We start from the raw sequence: 24126 nt of genomic DNA on the forward strand, positions 1-24126 counted from the left end.
TGCAGCACACCATAGGTGACGGAACAGCGGCACAGAATGACTAACACATCCCTGGTGATGCGCCAGTCATCATAAATCTATCCCTATGCTTCTTATCTTGTTAGAGATGAACCGCCATATGTATCATCAAAGTTTTTTGCATTTCCTAAATAGCGAACTTTAAGGAATAAATAGCGATTCTTTACCATTCCTAGTTTGCGATGACCTATTTGCTAATTACAAATTACCCATTCATTTCCATGCAGCAGGAGGCCCATAGGAATGAAGGTGCAATTTGTGATTAGCAATTACCTCATCGCAAATTACGAATTTTTCCGAGGGTGCAGGGGTGTCTCAAGAACACCCTGCTGCACCCCCGAAAAAGAAATTTGGGGGCATATGGCGCACATAAATTTTGAAAACATTCCTTTACCTCAAAAACGATTTTCTTTTTTTTTATATATTCATACTTTGAGTTTCAAAACAGTCTCAGAAACACACCAATTTGTCTTCAGCAGAGCAAAAGGTATGCACTCCAGAGTCTGCAGCTATCAAAAGCACAGAAATGCTGTAATTCCTCACACATATCTCTCATGTCACACCAATCAAAACTCTTCCCTCACTTTTTTTCAAAGCAAAACCCTGCCCCCTCTCTGCTTTTTCTGCATAGCAACCACCTCTTGCAAAACCTCTGGTGTTTCCAAGTTCACACAACAATGTTGCAATTGAACTCTGAACTCTCAGTGCACCTGCATATCCAGAGCATTCTTTCATTTAATGATTTTTTCTTCGCCACTCAAAATACATCTTTCAACGAACTCATCCATGCACACTAACTTTCTGTTTTCAGCAATCAAAATCCACCAATCACTCTTACTGCTTCATTAACACAGAAACTCCTCAGTTTTTTTCATTTTACACTCTCATTTTTTCAACTGCCATTTCATTGCCACACTTCATCTGACTGCAGCAGAACCTTCTCTCGCCATGTTTTCTGTCTGGATTGTTGGACATAGTTATATCTATTGGGCTCAAAGGTACGCTGAAAACTGGAATTTACCTAACCTCAATTTACAAGATGTGGAAATTAAGTGGTTTGGCCACAGAGGATTAAAATGTCACCAATTGATACCATTGGTGAAAACCTTTATGCATTTGCCAAAACCTGACCTGTTAATTGTGCACTGTGGAGGTAATGATTTGGGCACTTTGACTGGGGTAGGTCTGGAAATGCTTTTAAAGGACACCTTTGAGCAATTGATGGCACTTTTTCCTCAGACTGCCTTGGTATATTCAAATATATGCCAAAGACAAAAATGGAGGTGGTCGAACCAATTTTGTCCACAAATTGAGAAATCGAGGAAGCATGTAAACAAATGTGTTTCAGCTTACATGAGAGACCATGGAATGGGCTCCCTGTACAACAATAACTTGCGTTACTACATGCAAGATATCTACAGAGGAGATGGAGTTCACTTCTCAGATGAGGGCAACAGAAATTTCACTCTGAATTTAAGACTGTGCATTGGTACCTACTTATAAGTACCTAAATGTACCATAAACCCAAAAGCTCTTCTCAGAGCTACCCTACATCTGATCACTCACAATTATTATTTTACTCTAACTTTTTTCACTAATTTTCAAGAAAGTACGCTCCCCAGAACGCTTCCCGGTTCGCGAACCGGGCGCACTCCACGCAAAAAAACTAAAAAAACTGTATATTTTTTTTTTGCCCTGCGAGACCCTTTCAAAGCCTCCACATCAAACCTAGGGGGTCAGGGACGATCTACTATGCCCCCTTATGGTCATTTGCCCCTTCGCTTTGGCCTCCTCTTGTCTCTCGATACTACCGAGAGACAAGATGGCGGCCGCTACGGACTGTTTGGAATGTTTACAGACGCCGAAGAACCAATCAGCTTCGCAAACCTCCGTAACGCGAAAAGTACACGAAGCGGAGCGCTATTACAGATATATATCTTTTTTTGATCGTTAATTTCTCAAAATCCACTGGAGCACATATATTGAGACCTAGCAAAGGCACATCGGGCTACCAGTCCCTAATATTTTACCAAGTTTCGTGCAAATCCATTCAGCCGTTCGATTATTATTATTATTTTTTTTTTTTGCCCCGCGGGGCCCTTTTAAAACCTCCACATCAAACCTAGGGGGTCAGCGAGGATCTACTATGCCCCCTTATGGTCATTTGCCCCTTCGCTTTGGCCTCCTCTTCTCTCTCGATCCTACCGAGAGACAAGATGGCGGCCGCTACGGACTGTTTGGAATGTTTACAGACGCCGGAGAACCAATCAGCTTCGCTTCACAAAGCTCCGTTGCGCGAAAAGTACGCGTCCTGGAGCGCTGCCCGGTCCGCTGTTACAGATATATATCTTTTTTTAAACGTTAATTTCTCAAAATCCACTGTAGCACATATATTGAGACCTACAAAAGGCACATCGGGCTACCAGTCCCTACAATTTTGCCAAGTTTCGTGCAAATCCATTCAGCCGTTCGGGCTAAAAGTGAGGCCAACCGCCCTATGGAAAACTCAATGTTAAAAACACGTTTTGGGACCCCCCTTTTTTCTCTGCCCCCCCTTGACGAACCCCCCCCAAATTTTCAAGGGCTGCTCAGAAACAAAATGTGCCATTTTCCTGAAAATTTCAGCCAATTCCGTCCACAAACGCCAAAGTTATTAGACATAGAATTTTCAAAAATCCCATAGAGAAAAAATCCTAACTATATATACCTACTGGCGACCGCCAGTAGGTAATATATATATATATATATGTATATATATATATATATATATATTCACTGAAAAAACCATAGGTTTAACATTTGTTATAGTTGGGAATTAGCATTTAAAAAACCTTTGAAATTCACTGAAAAAACCATAGGTTTCACACCAGTTATAGTTAGCTAAACATTTTACTCATACAAAACCATTGAAATTCCCACGTTATAGTTAGTTGGACTCACTATAACTGGCGCGCCCGCAATCCACTGCTGATGATGTCACATATTACATCATTCATGACATGGTCAGTGACATCACTGATGACATCACTGATGACATCTCAAATGACATCACTGATGGCATCCCTGAGGACATCTCAAATGACATCACTGATGACATCATCCAGTGAATATGTGTTCCTGTAAAGTTAAAATGTGTTTAGCATATTGAAGAATGAGTGTATGTATGAGTGTCTGGATAATGGATTTAGTAGGTGTGTGACTGACTGTATGAGGGGGAGATTAAATGTGTCTTACTGAATGCATGGGTTAGTGACTAAACTGTTAGAATGTGTGCATCATTATGTCTGTTGTTGTGTAAGCTGCTGCATGTATTCATTATTATTATTATTATTATTATTATTATGCTTTCTTATATAGCGCTCGATTACCCGTAGGCATCTCGGCGCTTGCCTTGGGAACCCGTCCTGGCTTTTTCCCTGTGAGATACCCGTACTGGGCATCCCCAAGGTGAAAGCCAGGCATCCCGCCGCGGGGGGGCCGTAGTGGAGATTAAGCAGGCTAATGCCCAGAGCTGCAGAGTGTGAACCCGTGATTCGAGTAGGCATGGAAACGAGAATTATCGAGTCCGTGGATATTAGGGCTCAAGACCCTGCCGCGTCGGGAATTGAACCCTGGTCCCGGGTCTGACCTCTGTTTCAGGGTCTGCCTCCTCTAACCAGTGAGCCACACTTCTCCACTAGTAGCTATATGACTGGCTATATGGGTTATTAATTGGTAACCCAAGTATTTGTATGTCAGGGTGAGTGTGTGTGGAGGTGGCTGGGAGGTGTGGGACTCTGTGCATAGATGTGTGAGCAGTTGATTCACTTGGTGTATGGGTTCAAGAGTGTATGTGGAAACAGCTGTATAGGTGGTTTACTGTGTGCATGGGTGTGTTGGTGAGTGAATGGATATCTCAGTGCTACATGTCCAAGTAAGTACATATGTAAAACACAGTGCATGTGAGAGTTGGCATATATAAATGACTATATATGACAGCCTGTGATTGCATAAGTGAATGTATCTATCAATGTGCACTTGTATCAGTGATTTTAAAAGAGAGTAAGTATGTGTTAGTCTATGCTTAAATAAGTAAGGTTTTGTTTGTATAACTGTATAGATGAGGAAATGGGAGTGTGATTGATTCTTTACATGACTGACTAGGTGTGTGAGTAACTCCATGGATGAGTGGCAGTGTGTGAGTCTCTGTATAGGTGTATGAGTGCATATGATACTGTTGTATTGATGAGTGACTGTATGTATGAGTGATTCTATGGGTGAATGAGTGGATGTGTGTGTAGACCTAGAAATCAGTGAGTGCGTATGTAGTAACTGGTATTGGTGTGTCAATGGTTTCAGGAATGGTAGTTTGTATTTAACACTGGGTGTATCAAAGGTTAGATTAGAGTGTGAGGAGGTGTATTGTATTATCACATGGATGATGTCATCAGTGATGTCATCAGTGATGTCATTTGAGATGTCATCAGTGATGTCATCAGTGATGTCATTTGAGATGTCATCAGTGATGTCATCAGTGATGTCACTGACCTTGTCATGAATGATGTAATATGTGACATCATCAGCAGTGAATTGCGGGCGCGCGAGTTATAGTGAGTCCAACTAACTATAACGTGGGAATTTCAATGGTTTTGTATGAGTAAAATGTTTAGCTAACTATAACTGGTGTGAAACCTATGGTTTTTTCAGTGAATTTCAAAGGTTTTTTAAATGCTAATTCCTAACTATAACAAATGTTAAACTTATGGTTTTTTCAGTGAATTTCAAAGGTTTTTTAAATGCTAATTCCTAACTATAACAAATGTGAAACCTGTTTTTTTTTCAGTGAATTTCAAAGGTTTTTAAATGCTAATTCCTAACTATAACAATTGTGAAACCTATGGTTTTTTCAGTGAATTTCAAAGGTTTTTTAAAAGCTAATTCCTTTGTATATCGAGTTTGTAACCTACGATTTTTAAAGTGTTTTTTTTTATTAGCTGTTTTTTATAACTATTAATTATTATTATTTTTTTTCAAAAACAATTTTTTCAATGTATTTTTTTTTTTTATCATTTTGTCTTGGAGCGCTCAGGGTGCGCGCACCGGTAAGCTCACCTGAGAGCGCTATTTCCGCGTGCGTAAAAAAAAAATATGTATTTAAACTAAATAATAATGCAAGACATTCACTTTGGAGACAACAAGACCTGTTCTTTTCTGTTCTTAGAATGGCTGCTAGACCACCCAGCAGCAGTGAGGACTCGGATGAGTTCATCCAGGAAGAGGCTCCTCAGCCCAAGGTAAAGGAGCACTTTATATGGAAGTTTTTTACCATACCACCAGGTGAAAAAAAGGTTAATGCTCCAAAGGTGGAGTGTAAAATTTGCCAAACTGTGCTTTCATGGGGTGACCCTAGAAGGAAGTATAGTTTTGGCAACTCAACGATGATTCGGCATGTTAAGAGGAGGCACCCCCAGAACTATGCCCGGGAGAGGGTCAGGGCCCTGGCACGTAATCCCCCAAGGGATGGAACCTCAACATCTACTGGAGGACCAACAACATCATCCGTGAGAGGGAGACCTGAGCAGCTGATCCCTAACATTCAGCCTGTTTTCAATGACATCACTATAAAATGTAAGCAGTGTGATGAACTGCTTTGCTACGGAGAGCAGAGCATCATGAACATTGTACGCAGAAGGGAAGACCACCGCTGCCCTCCCCAGCCCTAATTTTCCCCCTTTTTTTGCTCCTGTTGAGCAGTTTGGCATTCCCTGTTTTTGTTCAGAAAAAAACCTAAAAAAGAAGAAAAAAAACAGTTCTTTTTAGAACTACCTCCAATTCTCCAAAAAGAGCTGTATTCTTAACAAATTCAAATGGAGTGAGTGAAGTGGAGTTCAGTGAGAGAGGAAAGGAAAATGAGTGAGGGAGCAAAGAAAGGGACGAGAGGGGAAGGGAAGTGAACTAGGGAGACTGACAAAAGGTGAGTGTGGGAGGTGAGTGAGGAGAAGGGGAGTGAACAAGGTGAATGAGGATAAGTGAAGAAAACGAAGTAAGGGAACGGGGGTGGAAGGGTAAGAGAAGAGCAGTGATGTTGAGGAAAGAGTGGTGATAGAGAGTGGATAAAGGCAAGTGAGCGTGAGACAAGGGGTGTAAGGGAGTGATGAGACAGAGGAAGTGAAGGAAAAAGTGAGAGTAGAGGACTGAATGAAAGAGGAAAGAAAGATAAGTGAGGGAGTTTGGCTGAGTTATAGGGAGTAAGCATAACAGAAGAGGAGTGAGAGACTAAGGGGACGGAGAGAATGAGGCTAACAGAGAGAGAATGAGGGAAGGGGAGTGTAGAACTAAGAGGACAGAGGAAGTAAGAGAATGAGTTAGTGTAGTGAAGTAAGGAGAGTAAGGGAAGGAAAAAGATGGTAGATTATATGTAACATTCTGATCATGTGCCTAAGATCACACTGTGAGTGAAGCTTGATTCACCAATCAGTGTGATCTTAGGCAGAGACACACATACTGTTTGCAGAGACAGACATGGTAGATTAAATGTAACATTCTGATCATGTGCCTAAGATCACACTGTGAGTGAAACTTGATTCACCCATCAGTGTGATCTTAGGCAGAGACACACATACTGTTGGCAGAGACAGACATGGTAGATTATATGTAAAATTCTGATCATTTGCCTAAGATCACACTGTGAGTGAAGCTTGATTCACCCATCAGTATGATCTTAGGCATATGACCAGGATGTTACATGTAATTTACCATGTCTTTAAAAAACATGTATTTCCTTATTTTTAAAGACACCAACTAAGCATACCTTTTTACCAGAAAACATTTTCTATAGTAAATAGTTTTTCACACAAAGCACAGCCCTTTTAAATGACCACTACAAAGCAAAGCAGAAACCTAACTCATTTCCAAAATACATTTCCAATATGCACCATTCTATTTTTAAACAACATTACAAAAAAATGACACAAAATGCAAGAATAAAGAAGCACCATATGCTTCTTAATCTTCCCCATAGTGCATACAGCACTCTATCTTTTTTAAAAGAATCATTACTCACCTTTAAAAATGCTTTGAAAGATGTAGAACAGTGTCAGTCAGACACAACAGATTTTCTTAAGCAGAATCTCTGAATAATGCTTCTTTCACTGGAGCCTCAGAATAATGGCACAGATTCTTTCTCATTTCAGACCCATATTCTTGTACATAACAATCAAGGGGGTATATTACCAACAACTAGCGATAATGTTTGTCTCTAACTTGTTTAGAGACAAAAATTATCGCCGCAAATCGGCGATTTTTATCGCAGATAAACCTTGCTATTAGCAAGGTTTATCGCAAATGCGATAAAAAATGGCCGCAATGCATGAATATCACTGAAAAGTCAGCGATATTCATGCATTATCGAGCAAATGCTCTTAGCCATGTTATCCACCTCCCATTGGATAACATAGCTAAGAACTGCTCAGGGCAGGTGTTAGCTTTTGGAGATATTCGCGCTTAGCGCGAATATCTCCAAAAGTTGGTAATAGGAGATAGCGATGTTAGCAACTGTTTCCAGTGGCTAACATCTTGGCACGCCCACTTTGCATGTCATTAGTGATAAATATCACTGACATGCAAAGTGGGGCCCATGATGGTCGCTATCTCCTATTAGCTGTCGCTAACTGGTGTTAGCGACAGCTTGGTAATAGGGAGATAATTTTATCTCCGCTTTCTTGGCTTTTAAAGCCAAAAAAGCGGAGATAAAACCCCTTGATAATATACCCCAAAATTCTTCCCACACAAATTCAAAACCAAACTGCACATTTTAATTGGTTGTACATTTGAACACTTTGAAACTCACATAACATTCACCCATCCCCCCAGTGCTCATTCACCCTGTTACCATGGTAACTCCCATCTAACCCAGCACACAGTTCAGAAGTTCATCATACTATGTTGCAAAAGAATCCAGCAAGGGTGTTTGACCTCTCAATTTACTAGCTAATCAAGTGCAATGTTTCTTTAAATGACTTTTTCTCAACCATTGAAATGACTTCTTTAAAAAAAAAAACATGCACCCTAATTTTCAGTGGAGATTTTTAAGAAAGCACCAATCATCTCTGGTTTTTCAAGTGCACTGAATCTCAACCACTTTTTATCATAATCAAACTGCCATTTCTTTTCCACAACTCATCTGAATACAAGCACATCTACCTTCAAGATGCCAAAAGTCTGGTTTGTGGGTCATAGCTATGTCTTCTGGAGTGAAAAATTTGCAAGCAACAGAGGTATTTACAACCTTGATTTACCAAATGTGGACATTGTGTGGATTGGACAGAGAGGATTAAGAAGTCACCAATTGATACCATTGATAAAATCCTTTATGCATCTTCCACACCCTGACCTTATAATTGTGCACTGTGGTGGAAATGACCTACGCACTTTGACTGGGGTAGGTCTGGAAATGCTTTTAAGGACATCTTTGGGCAATTGATGTCACTTTTTCCAAAAACAGCCTTGGTATTTTCTAATATATGCCAAAGGCAAAAATGGAACTGGTCCAACCAATTTTGTCCACAGATTGAGAAAGCAAAGAAACATGTAAATAAATCTGTTTCTGCTTTCCTCAGAGACTATGGTATGGGTTCCATTTACCAAAACAAATTGCGTTACAACATGCAAGGCATCTATAGGAAAGATGGTGTACACTTTACAGATGAGGAGAATAGAGTCTTCCTCTTGAATTTGAGACTCTGCATTGGTACCTACTTGTAGGTACAAAAAACACCCACATAACACAACAGCTCTTTTCAGAGCTACCCTACCTCTAAGCACTCTAAATTATTTGTTAACTCTATTTTCTTGCACTGTTTTTCCCCGTGGTGCGCTCAGGGTGCGCGTACCGGAGAGCGCACCTGGGAACGCACCCAGAGCTTACCAGGCGAATTAAAAAAAAAAAAGTATTTTTACCCTTCAGAGTCTTTCTAGGCCCCCCTCATTAAACCTAGGGGGTCAGGGGGGGTCTACCCTGCCCCCTTTTAATCATTTCCCCCTTTTCTTTAACCTCTTGTGTCTCTATTCTACCGAGACACAAGATGGCGGACTCTCTGGACTGTTTAGAATGTTGACAGACTTCCGAGAGCCAATCAGATTTCCGCTTGCGCACTCCCGTAGCTTGCCGGGTGTGCTCCCCGGTACGCGTACTGGTGAGCGCTCGGAGCGCGCCTATAGATATATATGTGTTAAAGTTAATTTTCAAAAAAAACACTGGAGCAATTTTCAACAAATATAGCAAAGGCACATCTGCATACCAGTCCCTACAATTTTGCAAAGTTTTGCGTAATTCAGTTCAGAGGTTCGGGCTGTAGACGTGTCAGAACGTCCTATGGAAATTACCATGGGGAAAACACGTTTTGGGACCCCCTCTTTTTTCTCAGCCCCCACTTCACGAATCCCCCGAAACTTTCAGGGATGGAGCGGAGCGGAGCTGGCCAAAATTTTGGAAAATTAGACGCAAATTCCTCAACCAGCGCCAGAGTTATTCCCCATAGAATGTTGCGGATTTCCTATGGTAGCTAGGTCCTAAGTATAACTATCTACTGGCGACCGCCAGTAGGTAATATATAGATGTATATATATTCACTGAAAAAACCATAGGTTTCACACATGTTATAGTTAGCTGGACATTTCACTCATACAAAACCATTGAAATGCCCCCGTTATAGTTAGTTCAGCTAACTATAATTCGCTCGCCCGCAATGCACTGCTGATGACGTCACATATTACATCACTCATGACATGGTCAGTGACATCACTGATGACATCACTGATGACATCTCAAATGACATCACTGATGACATCATCCAGTGAATGTGTATCTTTCTGAAAAATATATATTTTTTATATATGTATATCTAAAGGTCGATGGAAGAATAAATGGGTAAATACGTTTTTTTTGTAAAAATGATTGCATAACTGACTTATTAGGTGTATCTTAGTGAATACATGTATTAGTGAGTAATGTTTAAATATATAAATATCTTATCAGTGTCTCACTTTGTCTATAAGTGGCTGCATAGGTTGGTGAGTAGCTACATGAGTGTCTATATGGGTTATTAGTTGGTTTTTGAGTATCAGTATGAGTGTCTTTATGGTTCGGTGGGGGTATTACTTAGCGCATAGATGCAGGAATGACTGACTCACTGTTTGTATGTGTTTTGTATGTGAGTGAATGAATGACTGTCTCAACAGTGTCTTTATGAGTAAGTACATATGTTTTAATCTACTATATGTGAGTATTGATGTATATAAGTGATTATATGTGAGAGTGAGAGATTGGAAGAGTTCCTGTAAATAAGTATGTGTTGCTATAAGTGATTGTTTAAGTGAGTAAGCATGTGTATGTTTCTGTAAAGTAAGTGTAGTGGTGTTTGTATAGCTGTATATGCAAATAAATGGATGTTCGATAGTTTATTTGCATGTGTGAGTATGTGTGTGAGTAACTCTATGGATGAGTGTCACTATGTAACAGGATGTATAGGTGTATGAGTACATATGATGAGTGAGTACATGTATGAGTGACTATATAGAACTGTTGGTGAATGAGTGGATGTGTATGCAATGGTGGAATTACTGAATAGGTTCTTGTAACTGGTATTGGTATCTCTGTTTTTTTGAAACTTTTTGTTTCTCTTTTTGAATGTGTGTATCAAAGGGTGAGAGGAGGCCTGCCACTATTTCACAAGGATGATATCATCAGTGATGTCATTTGAGATGTCATCAATGATGTCATGAGTGATGTCACTGACCATGTCATGAGTGATGTAATATGTGACGTCATCAGCCGTGCATCAGCAGTGCATTGCGGGCGCGCGAGTTATAGTTAGCTGAACTAACTATAACGGGGGAATTTCATTGGTTTTGAATGAGTGAAATATGCAGCTAACTATAACATGTGTGAAACCTATGGTTTTTTCAGTGAATTTCTAAGGTTTTTTAAATGCTAATTCCTAGCTATAACGTGTGTGAAACCTATGTTTTTTTCAGTGAATTTCAAAGGTTTTTTTAATGATAATTTCTAACTATAACGTAACTGAAACCTATGATTTTTTCAGTGAATTTCAAAGGTTTGTTAAATGTCAATATCTAACTACAATATCCCTATAACCTATAGTGTTTGTTAAGTAAAATTTCAAAACACGTGTATACTTTTTATAGTAAAAAGAAACTTAACAGTAGTGTTTTTTACTTATAATTATACCCCCTGGTTTTATGGTATTTATTTTTTGGACATTTCCATCTATATTTATCCATATTTAAAAAAAAAAAATTGTATATCTATTTACACGTATTTATTTCGGATTTTTAAAAAAATTAATCTGAAATTAGTATATTTCCACATTTATTTTACTGATAGATATGCACTCATGGCTGAAAGACTAACCGTTTTCACTCATGTAAATACTCTTAGATGATAAACAATATACAATCTTCATATTAAAAAGTGCAACTTTTATTATACGAGGATATATATTGCTCTTTAAGGATCTTTTCTAAAAGTCTTTTATTGTTTTGACCCTTTTACTTATAGACCGACAGACCGATTGCCCTACTACTCACCATTGACAGCATTTACAAACGCTAAAAAAATAACCCAATTTCTGTATTCATACACAGTTTAAAATAAATACAAAGAGGAAAATAAATACCTTTCTGTTTGTATTTATCTGTAAACATCAGTAAAAACATAAATCAAGCAGCCCTACTTATAATTTAAGAATATTTTCAACTTAATTAGCGGTATTTAGCATATAAGTGTGGTACAAGTATGACACAACACCTATACTACCTGACTTTCAACAACACCGTTCACAGTTCGATTCCATAGTCCATCAGCATCTTAGCCCACCGCTATCCAAATGTAAGTAATACCTTGCTTAATCTTCCCAATGCCCCATGCACCAGCACACCTTTCCGAGGGTAGGTTTACAATTTACAAATGCTAGCTTTTTTTAATTAAGAAGCATAGTAATAACAAATATTAATCCGTTTTTTTTTCTTCTACTGTTAACAATATATTTTTTTATGTCTTCTATTTAGATATTTTTAATCATGAGAATGCAAAGAACACAGTTTACCGAGTAACACTTTTTAAACTCTCCAACGTATGTAGATAATAATACCTTATACGTGTTACTATGGAAATCGAAACCAGCTTCACAGTTTGTAACTTTTCCCAACACGTGCAGGAGTACAACAGTTAAAATGTGAGCACGTGTAAACTGTAAACGTGACATCTAAATAGGCGGAGCCACATCTTCCTTCTGTAGACTACTAAACAACCAAAAACTATATAAACCACACCTGGGGGCCGATTCCGATTCGGGAAAAAAGCGTCCGTCCGAATGTTATCCGGAGGTCTCTCCGTACGAATCGTACACGTCCGCCCGAATCGCGTAGTACGATCCATATCTCGTCAATCCGTCCGAATCGTTGCGAATCGTACGAATTGCAAGGGAAAAAACGTACGGCACGGACCCTCACAGTGAACCGTACGATTTGTAAACATGCTGTACGACCTGACGAGTACAAACCGGACCGGGGTATGAGGACGTGATTCATACGGTCCACGTCAGGTAAGGCCAATTCGTACGGATAACCACACAATCACATACACACCGTACGGTACGTACACCCCATGATCGCAGGGGTACGGTGATCGCAGGGTGTATGCACCGTACACCCAGCGATCATGGGGTACCATGCGTACACCCAGAGATCATGGGGTATGGTGCATACACCCCATGATCGCAGGGGTACTCACGTACCCCTGCAGACATGGGGTGTACGCATCGTACCCGGGGGGGGGCGTTCTGTACCTGTTTCGTGGCGAACTCTGCTTCGGCGTCCTGCTCCTGGTATGATTTGTACGTACGGAGATGTTGCAGGGTACCATTCGTACGGAAAAAAACGCTCCGTACGGCTACTGGTAGTATTTTTTCCCGATTTGGAATCAGCCCCCTAGTGTGCAATTAGTTTCATTTTCCCGAGTTATTTCTGAGTCGCCAATCTGTGATGCAGGTTCCGTTTTCTAGCATCGGATTCTTTTTTTACATCAACAAACATATTCCGGAGTTGTAAGTTGTTTCAATATGGCATAGACATAATACTTAGTTATAATTTGTGGCTATTTGTCAATATTTAAACATTTATGTCTAGAAAAAAACGTTATTGCATGTTTTTTGCTTTTACTCTGTAACGGCAGCAAGGTGTTTTTAGAAACAGATAGATTACAACAAACATTGCTCCTTTTCTGGCTCCTTTCAGCTTATATATTGTGACTTTTTATATTATAATATTGTCACTGTACTTCGCTTGAGAGGTGTTGGTGACCCGTCGACGCAAACCCTAAACATTTACAATCAATGTCACCATCTTCCAGTGGTTATCGTGTTTTTCCCTAGAGATCATATATTGTTAATATGTATATTATAACATTAACAGTTATGGTGATCTCAGTGGAGTTCATGATCTGTCGTCACAAAGAGTAACTATATGTAAGCAACGTTACCGGCTTCCAGTTTTCAGTTTTTTTCCCCCTTGTGATCATGTGCTGTGAGAATATATACATATAATTCTCACCGTCATGATCTCAGAGGAGTTTATGACCCGTCGCCACGAAGATCAAACTTTTTCACCTCCCGGAGAAAAGAAGTTCAGTAAATAATTACCGCTCAAAAGTATTTCATTATGGATGTGTCTGTTAAATACATAACTTTATTTTCCTTTTCTTCTTACTGTAACAATGGTATCAATCGTTATATTGTAATATATTGTCCTATTGTTACAGAGGAATAGGAGATTTTTCAGCGCCATCTGTAATATAGCTTTCAAATATTAAAACGTACTTGATCAGATATTTTTTTCAAGAAACATATTTTATGAAACTGCAGTATAAAAAATATAGCTATCATGCATACTTTGTTACTTTAAATATTTAATAAACCTTACATTTTTTAAAGGTTTTTTCTAATTTCTATTTTATTTGCAGTTCCTATTCACCTTCTCCCTAAAGAATATATAGGACCAGTACTATCCTATATATTCTTTAGTGAGTATGTGATTTGTTAGCGGAACAGTGTGCAACCTCTAAGCACTACGACAGAACGTTCCTGAATTCTACAGAATACAAATTTGAAAAATAATAATGCATACATTTCTATGTAATATGAAGTCACTTGTATTTAACTGTTTTTAACTTGTTCTCTTGATCTCAGATAATGTAGTGTGGGAGTGTTTGTTGTAGCACTTCTATTCTACTTTATCTAAAAGTAACTGAAGCCCTCTTACATTATCAAGAATATGGGGCAACACTTTTACAAACTGTAGCTGAAAAAAGAAGGATATAGCCACGCTTAACAGATACTTTATGAAATTCCATTTTTAATTGTCACCCCTTTCATATATACAGCGACAATTTCTGAAGAAAGTTTATTTGTATTTGCTTAATAAAAAACTGTTTCAAACCTAGACTGAATATATGCTGCCCAACCACACCTCCCATCAGAAAAGTAAACACCACATTATAAGTAAATAGTACTCCTAAGAAGTATGTCACCCGCAAACTTGATAAAAAAAAACAGCGCAAGACACTGTCATTTTTTCGCCGTGATTTATACACCACACGTCAATTATATAAATGACCCTTGAAACATATAAAAACTATTTTTCCCTCATAATCCCTCTCCTCCACCTTATGGGCACTGTACAGAGTTAATAGTCTTCCTAACCTGCCCTCTACAACTTGCTTTTTCCATACTCCTTTGGAAGTGCGTCACAATATCACTAACAAAAGTCAATTGTTCCCACCCAATAAGGAGCAAACTTGTGCTCGGAACACTTTAGCCAATAAAATGTCCATGTTGTTCCGCACAGGAGGAAGGAAAAACTGCCAAAACTCATACTTTTAATACTTCACAGCCAAAGAACATTAAGCTTCGTAAAGTCCCGCTTGGAGCACGTTACCCTAATACTCCCCGAACAGGAAGAAATCGCTAGGAACACTTTTCCACTGACTTCTTCTACGACTAACAGTTCCTATGGAAAAAAATATAAATCTCCAGCACAGTAACTATTTCAATTAGCAACATATTGTGGTGAACTTCTAACCTCTGTGCTCACGTAAGTGTTCAATGAACTGTTACTATGGTAACAGGCAGAAAGCCGCTTGAGAGTAGCGTTGAAAGGTACTGGCTGTACAAAAAACGTTATATTTACCCATGATCCTCTACAAGACAGAAAGGAAAGCAATTAAAACAAAACACTGTATACCAGATTTACAACCCCCTTGTGTCACTTTCATGTACACGGCCCCCCCTACAAAATTAAAAGTGTGTGGACCTCAATGACGCCCCTCAAACCCCGGGAACAACCACCCCCCAGAGATTTCTGTATTGTGTGACAGGGGCTCGGTGGACCTCCGCCTGGTGCCCTCAAGAGCCCTGGAGACCGCCACGCCCAGAGCCGGTTCCTGCAGTGTCCCAGGTTGCCTACCCCCGGGACACTGAAAGTCGCTATGAGAAGGCGGCTCCCGCCCTCCCATAGCAAACTTAGGGGTCGATTAGGATCGCGGACGGACTTGAGTCCGTCCGCGACCTCAGAGTAGGAGGGAACGTCCGCATGGGCTGCGGCGTTCCCTCCATGCAGATTAGGATGTGACCGCCAGAGTGGCGGTCACATCCTCTATCTTTAACATTGCACCCGCCGCAATGTTAAAAATGCATGCACCGCGCGGTGCCTGCTGCTTTCTTCACGCAAATGGTACCCCCCCATGTGCACCCCCCACGCCCCCTTCACCCAGGGGGCCCGCAACGGGCCCCCAAAGTGAAGGTCCATATGCTTTTCCACGGCGGAAAAGCCGCTGCGGAAAAGCATACATTTTACACCATCCTAATATGACTGGCGGTGTCTGATAGACACCGCCAGCCATGTTAAAGCTTTTCCACCGCGGTCGGAAGGCGACCGCGGCGGAAAAGCTGCGGACTGAATGCAAGACCCACCAGCCATCCTAATATGGCGGTGGGTCTTTCTAGGCTCCGCGGCGGTTTTCCCGCATCCTCCGGGCCGGCGGTGGCTTCCGCCGGCCCGGAGGATGCGGGAAAACCGCAATCATAATAGGCCCCTTAGTTTGAACTTTGAAAGACACAGCAGTGAAATCTGTTCTCACTTTCAAAATCCAAACAAGATTGCATATTTACATGCAACTTAGCATCTCCCCATGTGTAAAAGCAAAGCCGGCTCCAGAAGGACACAAGGAGTCGGCGGGACCGTGGGGGCATTGTACGCTCCGTCTTTTTATTGGTAGGGTCACGTGTGTTGTGACGTATATGCTGGATGGGTGTGGTGTGGGTGTATACCAGCCATGAGGAAGTGTGCGTGCAGTTCTGACAACTAGACCTGGAACTAAGAAATCACTACAATGGAAATCTGGACCATGTAGTGTTGTTGTGTTTTCCTGGTAGCGCCTCTGGGGCTTTTAAATGTTGGGAGGGGGACCACGCGGCTCCGGGACACTGCTGGAGCTGGTACTGGGGCATGGCAGTCTCCAGGGCCTTCGAGGGCTCTGGGCATAGGGTCACACAATCTGCCTCACACAATACACTAAAAAAGAAGAGAAAGTGATGAGAGATGATTTCCGACGTGTTTAAGCTTCAGAGCCTGGATAATCATTCAAAGGGGTTTTGCAGTGAAGTGTGTACTTATTCTGGAAGAAGTCTTTTAGGGTCTTCAAAGATATCTGTTTTGCTCATATGTTAAAAAGATAAACTTTCAACACCTCTTTTTGATTGGTTGTGAAGCATTGTAAAAAGACGTATTAGCGACCAATCCCTTTCCTTGCGCAGATTTTGAAAAAATTTAATTGGCTGTTGTGTACTTACGTCTACCTTCCAGATGCTAATTTTGATTGGCTTTCTTTATTGTATGTGACGTTACGATACACTCACCATGTATGTAGCCCATTTTGTGACGCACTTTATTTTACTATGCGTTTCAAAAACTAGTTGTGTTTTTAGCTTAAACTGTGTACTCTACTTACGAGTTTGTTGACTGTAAAAGTATTTAAAAATACTATTATATTTTCTATTCTAACATAATTGTGCTGACTTTTCTCCTTTATGTTCTTTTATAAAATGTATAATTCTTCAAAACCATCCTTGAAAGAAAAATGCTCATGTTTTCAAAATATTTTTATTGAGTCTTTTATATTCATCATATAGGTGAAATGCAAAAATTATTTTACATTCATTGGTATCAAGCGTTGAACCACCTTTATTTTATTTTATCATAAGCACTCATTCCTTATATTTACATTATATAAGTGTTGCCCCATCATCTTTTTATAAATGTTTGGGCTTTTTTTACTTTCAGATAAAGTAGAATAGAAGTGCTATGACAAACACTCCCTCACTATTTCATCTTTCTTTTTTTATGTAGATTTCATGTCATAATTACATTTAATAATCACAACATTTTAAACTACAATTATATTACTTTTTTTTTAAAAGTACTTGCGAAGGTAATCCTCCTATTCTTCACGAGTGAAAATTGGAAAACACTACTTAATATAAATACTTTTAGTGCAATTTCACTCTAGAAGATAAAGAGTTTTGTTTTTAGCACATTTTTCAATCCTAAACAAATACTTGCATACTAAAAAAAATGTTCGTTGAAAGACATCCAACTCCAGTTGAAGGATCATAAAGTTATATATACATATTAAAATATACATTAACAATATGATCCCTCTGTGGAAATGAAAGATAAATTAAAGATTATGACATCGCTCCTAATCAATAGTTTGCACGTACTAATTTGTTAAATAACCTATATTTCCATTCAGATAATTTACCTCTCTTCGATATTCTTTCATTCCTCCGTAGAAATTCATCCAACTCCTCTGGAAAGTACATGCGGTTTTATGTATTTTTAAATATACATTAACAATATGTACTCTCTGAGGAAATGAAAAATAATGTGAAGATGTTTCCGCAGTTCCGAATCATTCCTCTGCTTGTAGTTTCTTTTCCCGTATTGATTCTCTGAAACGAAACTAATCATCCCACGGGTGTGGTTTATATACTTTTTGGTTACATAACAGTCTATGGGATCAATTTATTGCTTCTCCCACTATTAAATCACGTTTTTCAGTTGACAGGAGTTCTCATTTGCACTGTTTTAGCGCGTCACGTGTTTATGTAAATGTGCCTCTTTCCATACTATTTAACTTTCGTATAATTTCTAAAAAGCTTTATTTAAACTCGTTTTTATTATTAAAGAATTTCTATAGGTAACTTTTTTTAATGGGAGTATTAACATTTATTCCCCTTTTTTTTGACTTATTATTCTAGTAACTTCCCTTTTTTTTAAACTTTTTTTTATTTCTCTTTATTACCATATATTAATGTAATCATTCACTCACTAAGCATGTACTCATGCATTGAGGCAGGCTTTAGGAAATGCAGTGATTAAAAGTGCTATGTATTATGCATGTAGTGGTGTAATAACCTTTACATTTATGCTTGAGGACTATAATTCCCCACTCACTATATATACCAGGGGTCTTCAACTAGTAGCTCGGGAGCTACTGGCAGCTCACCAGCACCCTGTAAGTAGCTCTCAGAAGTGAAGCCAAACCAAACCAATCTCAGGGCCATATTATCAAGAAAGGGCGATACATTATCGACGCTTTAATTGGCAGGAAACTGCCGCTAAAGCGGCGATAATGGGCTTGATAATATCCCTTGTGAATTCCCATAGAAGACCAGGTTAACACTAGAACCTGAGCTTCTATAGAAATTCACAAGGGCATATTAACAAGCCTATTATCGCCGATTTAGCCTCAGTTTCCTGCCGATAAAAGCAGCGACAATGTATGGCCTTCAGAGATTCTGTGTATATTAAAGAATTTAAGGCCATATTATCAAGAAAGGGCGATACATTATCGCCGCTTTTATCGGCAGGAAACTGCCGCTAAAGCGGCGATAATGGTACAAAAGAGGGTGGTGATGGACGGAGCATCTGAACCAATCAAACACTCACACCCAGTCAAAAGATCTGGGTTTGATCCATCACCGTTCTTTAGCCCACTCTGCCACCCCAGTTCGGACATGGCTATATGCAAATCAGTCTGACCCTGTGCCTCATGGGAACAGTCCAGCCCGAACTGCCATGCCATGCCTTCCCTGGACCAGAAACAAGCTTCCGAGGACCGGTTTCTGGCATTCCAGCCGTCTTCAGCCCGGCTTGCTTGAATCCAGTGGCAAAGTGAGCAAGGGACTCACGTCTGAGCATACCCTGCCACACTTATGGCGGCCAAAAGCGGTACAAAAGGTGGTGGTGATGGACGGAGCATCTGAACCAATCAAACACTCACACCCAGTCAAAAGATCTGGGTTTGATCCATCACCGTTCTTTAGCCCACTCTGCCACCCCAGTTCAGACATGGCTATATGCAAATCAGTCTGACCCTGTGCCTCATGGGAACAGTCCAGCCCGAACTGCCAAGCCATGCCTTCCCTGGACCAGAAACAAGCTTCCGAGGACCGGTTTCTGGCATTCCATCCGTCTTCAGCCGGGCTTGCTTGAATCCAGTGGCAAAGTGAGCAAGGGACTCACGTCTGAGCATACCCTGCCACACTTATGGCGGCCAAAAGCGGTACAAAAGGGGGTGGTGATGGACGGAGCATCTGAACCAATCAAACACTCACACCCAGTCAAAAGATCTGGGTTTGATCCATCACCGTTCTTTAGCCCACTCTGCCACCCAAGTTCAGACATGGCTATATGCAAATCAGTCTGACCCTGTGCCTCATGGGAACAGTCCAGCCCGAACTGCCAAGCCATGCCTTGCCTGGACCAGAAACAAGCTTCCGAGGACCAGTTTCTGGCATTCCAGCCGTCTTCAGCCCGGCTTGCTTGAATCCAGTGGCAAAGTGAGCAAGGGACTCACGTCTGAGCATACCCTGCCACACTTATGGCGGCCAAAAGCGGTGCAAAAGGGGGTGGTGATGGACGGAGCATCTGAACCAATCAAACACTCACACCCAGTCAAAATATCTGGGTTTGATCCATCACCGTTCTTTAGCCCACTCTGCCACCCCAGTTCAGACATGGCTATATGCAAATCAATCTGACCCTGTGCCTCATGGGAACAGTCCAGCCCGATGTTGTACTTTATTGAAAGTTATTTCTATGTTGGCTGTTATTGCGGTGATTTGGCAGTTGCCTATGCCCTGGAATGAGTTATTATGTCGAGTACTGATAATGGGCTTGATAATATCCCTTGTGAATTCCCATAGAACCCAGGTTAACACCAGAACCTGGGCTTCTATGGGAATTCACAAGGGCATATTATCAAGCCCATTATCACCGCTTTAGCGGCAGTTTCCTGCCGATAAAAGCGGTGATAATGTATCGCCCTTTCTTGATAATATGGCCCTTGGTACAACTCATTTCACTACCTTTAAGAGTTACAGAAAGCCAAAGCCATGACAGGGCCTGTTCATAACACTCAAACACAAACTGTGGTGGGGTATGAATTAATCAATTAGGGATGTATAGAGCTCACTATTCAACTGTGAGGGTTTCCAGGCGCTGGGGGAGTAGGTGGGGGGGATTTGTGCAGCTTCAGTCATTCGAAAAGGGGGGTGTTATGACTTTCCTAAATGCTTTCAGTGTAGGGGTTCATCTGATGCTGAAGGGGAGCTCTTTCCAGGTCTTGGACATCATGTACAAGAACGGTGTGCATCTTGTCCGGTTATGTGAATACAGAGGATTTCGGAGAAGGCCTGGTCAGAACAGTGGGCCCCCCTCTGGGCCCCACATTATAATTTAAAACATTCCCCCCGGGATTTAGCCCCCCCGGGGACTAATTAACAATAAAGCGGGCTTCGTTTTTTTTTTCTTTTTCACTGTGTATACGTACGCTACGAGTATATGCTGACTTTTGAAAAAAATAATATTATAATAATTTTTTTGCCTTGGGGTCCTTTTGGGACCCCCTGAGCAGGCCTAGGGACTCAGGGTGTTTCTACCCTGCCCCCTTTGCGTGTTTTTCACGTTTCTTTCGCTGCTTTGTTGTGCCTCGGTTCTACCGAGGCATAAGATGGCTGCCAACACTTCCTGGTTTGGAGTGTTGACAGACAGTCGACAGCCAATTAGCATGCAGCTCGTGCTCGTAATGGTACGCATAATATCCTCAGTTAGTACGCGCACGGTATTTCATCTATAGATATATCTATGATTTTACTTTTGATTTACTCAGAAACTACTGAACGAATTTACAACATTTAACAAAAAGCGTAATCTGTGAACCAAACGCTACCTTTTTGCCAAATTTGGTGTAATTCCGTTCAGCAGTTCGGGCTGTAGCCTCACTTAAAGGTCCCTATGGAAAATTGCATGGGGAAAACACGTTTTGGGACCCCCCTTTTTTCTCGGCCCCCGCTTGACCAATCACCCTTAAACTTTCTTGGAGAAATTTGCAAAGATTCCTCAACAGGCACCAAAGTTATTCCAAATAGAATGTTGCAGATTTCTTTTGGAAACTAGGTCCAAACTATTACTACCTACTGGCAACCGCCAGTAGGTAATATAGATATACGCCACTTACCTGCATCCTGCCCGGTCACTACAGGTGGACCACGACTTCGTGGGGGACGTGCAGCTCACTGGGGCCTCATGCACGGGCTGGAACTGTGAAGATAAACGGCGGTGTGAGGGACACGAGAAAATGTAAGAACCGCCCGCTTTACACATCTTGGTGAGCATCAGAGTGAAGGGAGCAGACACCGCCCACTTGGGCTAGTACTGACGCTGGGTGTCTGCTCCTTGTAAATCCGGTTTCCCGGTTTTACACTCCTCCAGTACCTTAACTCCAGCACTGCCTCCGACCAATTTGAATAAGGCAGGTTACTTGAAAAAGGGGGCGGAAGAGGCACTTGCACAAATTCCAGGCTGCACTGAGGAAGTTTTTCTACAAAACGAAATGCGTCTGCGCTTAATAAAGAAGGAATTTTTGCAGTTTGTTGGAGTCCCGTGTGTGCTTTCCTCTTCTACGAATTGGAACAGAATGGTTCTACATATTTATATATATATATATATATATATATATATATATATATATATATATATATATATTCACTGAAAAAACCATAGGTTATAGACCATATATAGTTAGGAATTTGCATTTACAAAACCTTGAAAATTCACTGAAAAAACCATAGGTTAGAGACCATATATAGTTAGCTGGACATTTTATTGACATAAAACCAATGAAATTCCATATATAGTTAGTTGCACTAACTATATATCGCGCACCCGCAATCCACTGCTGATGATGTCACATATTACATCATTCATGACATGGTCAGTGACATCACTGATGACATCACTGATGACATCTCAAATGACATCACTGATGACATCACTGATGACATCTCAAATGACATCACTGATGACATCATCTAGTGTCTGTGTGCTTTTGTAAAGTTTAAATATGTTTTACATATTGAAGAATGAGTGGATGTATGGAAGGCTGAGTGTGTGTGTGGCTGGCTGGGAGGTGTGTGACTCTGTGCATATCAATGTGTACTTGTATCAGTGATTGTATAAGAGAGTAAGTATGTGTTAGTATATGTGTGAAAAGTATGGTGTTCTGTGTTTAACTGTATAGATGAGGAAATCGAAGTGGGATTGATTCTTCACAGGACTGACTAGGTGTATGAGTGCATATGATAGTGTTGTAATAATGAGTGACTGTATGTATGAGTGATTGTATGGGTGAATGAGTGAATGTGTGTGTAGACGTAGGAATCAGTGAGTGCGTATGTAGTAACTGGTATTGGTGTGTCATGATGTCATCAGTGATGTCATTTGAGATGTCATCAGTGATGTCATTTGAGATGTCATCAGTGATGTCATCAGTGATGTCACTGAAGTATGGTGTTCTGTGTTTAACTGTATAGATGAGGAAATGGAAGTGTGATTGATTCTTTACAGGACTGACTAGGTGTGTGAGTAACTCCATGGATGAGTGGCAGTGTGTGAGTGTCTGCATAGGTGTATGAGTGCATATGATAGTGTTGTAATAATGAGTGACTGTATGTATGAGTGATTGTATGGGTGAATGAGTGAATGTGTGTGTAGACGTAGGAATCAGTGAGTGCGTATGTAGTAACTGGTATTGGTGTGTCATGATGTCATCAGTGATGTCATTTGAGATGTCATCAGTGATGTCATCAGTGATGTCATTTGAGATGTCATCAGTGATGTCATCAGTGATGTCACTGACCATGTCATGAATGATGTAATATGTGACATCATCAGCAGTGGATTGCGGGTGCGCGATATATAGTTAGTGCAACTAACTATATATGGAATTTCATTGGTTTTATGTCAATAAAATGTCCAGCTAACTATATATGGTCTCTAACCTATGGTTTTTTCAGTGAATTTTCAAGGTTTTGTAAATGCAAATTCCTAACTATATATGGTCTATAACCTATGGTTTTTTCAGTGAATTTCATTGGTTTTTTAAAAGCTAATATCTATAGCTGTAAAATATATTCTTTATTACATGACGTATCACGTAGTCACGTGAGACGCCTCATGACGCGTCGCATAACCGTGACGTATCGGCTCTGCAGCGCAAACAAAACCCGTAACGTAACCGTGCCGGAGCACGCTTACAGATATATATATTTTTTTTAACCTTAATTAGACAAAATCCACATGTGCACATATCTTGAGGCCTTGCAAAGGCACATCAAACAAACAGTCCCTACAATTTTGCCAAGTTTGCTGGAAATCTATTCCCTTAATTTTTTTTTTACTGTTTCTCTTGGTTTTCCCCTTGTTACGCTTACCGGGACGCTACCCGGTACTCGAACCGGACGCTCCATAAACACAAGATGGCGGACTCCCGTTACGCTGCCGGTTAGCTGCCCGGTTCGCGTACCGGGAAGCGCCTCTACCGCGAAAAATCGCGGGGGACTTTAATATCCCCCTCATCAATCCTAGGGGGTCAGGAGGGGTTTACCTTGCCCCCTTTCCTTCATTTCCCCCTTCTTTTTTCACCACATC

The sequence above is a fragment of the Lissotriton helveticus genome, chromosome 6 (genome assembly GCF_964261635.1).
Source record: "Lissotriton helveticus chromosome 6, aLisHel1.1, whole genome shotgun sequence".
Lineage (NCBI taxonomy): Eukaryota > Metazoa > Chordata > Amphibia > Caudata > Salamandridae > Lissotriton > Lissotriton helveticus.